We start from the raw sequence: 1,674 nt of genomic DNA, 5'->3' as shown, positions 1-1,674 counted from the left end.
TTATTTATTTATTTATTTGACAGAGAGAGATGACAAGCAGGCAGAGGGGCAGGTAGAGAGAGAAGAGGTAGCAGCTTCCTGCTGAGCAGAAAGCCTGATTCAGGGCTCGATCCCAGGACCCTGGGATCATGACCTGAGCCCAAGGCAGCGGCTTAACCCACTGAGCCACTCAGGCGCCCCTAACATTGGATTTTTTATAGTAATTGAATTTACAGATATTTCCGGTAGTATGGACTTTTTAACAATGTTAATTCTTACCATTCATAAATGTGAGGTATCTTTCCATTTATGTCTCCTTCAATTTCATTATCAATGTCATAGTTTATGGGGTACAGATCTTTCATCTTCTTAGTTAAATCTTTTCCTAAGTATTTTATTAGTTTTGATGCTATTGTGAATTAGATTTTTCTCTTTATTTTTTCAGATAGTTCATCATTAGAGTGTTAAAATGCTCTGGTCTTGTGCTTACTTTGGCAGCACATATACTAAAATTGGAATGATGCAGAGAAGATTAGCTTGATCACTGAACAAGGATGACATGAAAAACTACGAAGCATTCCATATTAAAAAAAAAACGAAACAAAACAAAATTCTTGTCTTTTATATATTGATCTTGTATTTGGCAGCTTTACTAAATTTGTTTATTCAAAATTTTTTGTGAAGTTTTTAGGATTTTTTTTTACATGTAAGTTCATGTTATCCAAAAAAAGAAAATTTTACTTCTTCCTTTTTTTTTTTTTGGAAAATTTTATTTCTTTGTGTTCCTTGTTTCTCTGGCTAGGACATCCAGTACTATGTCAAATGAGAGTAGTGAAAGTGGACACACTTGTCTTTTTTCTGATCTTTAAGGGGAAAACTTTCAAACTTTTTTGATTGAATATGAGATTACCTTTGGGCTTGCAATATGTGTTTTTTCTTTAATGGATTTTTTAAATTATTATTTTTTAATTTTTTATTAACATATAATGTGTTTTTATCCCTAGGGGTACAGGTCTGTGAATCACCAGGCTTACACATTTCACAGCACTCACCATCACTCACCATAGCACCTGCCCTCCCCAATGTCCATACCCCCACCATCCTCTCCCAACACACCTCCCCCCAGCAACCCTCACTCTGTTTTGTGAGATTCAGTCTTTTATGGTTTGTCTCCCTCCCAATCCCATCTTCTTTTATTTTTCTTTTCGTACACCCGAAACTGCCTATGTTGCATCTCCAATTCATCATATCAGGGAGATCATACGATAGTTGTCTTTCTCAGATTGATTTATTTCGCCAAGCATAATACCCTCTAGTTCCATCCATGTCATCACAAATAGCAGGATTTCATTTCTTTTGATGGCTGCACAGTATCCCATTGTACATATATACCACATCTTATTTATTGATTGATCTGTTGAAGGCCATTTAGGTTCTTTCCATAGTTTAACTATTGTGGACATTGCTGCTATAAACATTTGGATGCATGTGCCCCTTCAGAATGCCACATTTGTATCTTTAGGGTATATACCCAGTACTACAATCACTGGGTCATAGGCTAGTTCTATTTTCAGCTTTTTGAGGCACCTCCACGCTGTTTTCCAGAGTGGTTGCACCAGCTTGCCTTCCCACGTACAGTGTAGGAGGATTGCCCTTTCTCCACATCCTCGCCAGCATCTGTCATTGACTGACTTG

General features: G+C 37.0%; 1 non-coding gene across 1 annotated transcript; it reads left to right on the top strand.

Moving 5' to 3' along the window:
- The first annotated feature begins 461 nt into the window (after nucleotides 1-461).
- Nucleotides 462-568, top strand: LOC132009280 (U6 spliceosomal RNA). The gene has a single exon (XR_009401845.1). It is a non-coding gene; the product is annotated as a U6 spliceosomal RNA (small nuclear RNA).
- Nucleotides 569-1,674: the final 1,106 nt, after the last annotated feature.

Source organism: Mustela nigripes, unplaced genomic scaffold (genome assembly GCF_022355385.1).
Source record: "Mustela nigripes isolate SB6536 unplaced genomic scaffold, MUSNIG.SB6536 HiC_scaffold_10791, whole genome shotgun sequence".
NCBI classification, from domain to species: domain Eukaryota; kingdom Metazoa; phylum Chordata; class Mammalia; order Carnivora; family Mustelidae; genus Mustela; species Mustela nigripes.
This window is presented reverse-complemented; position numbering and strand designations above follow the sequence as displayed.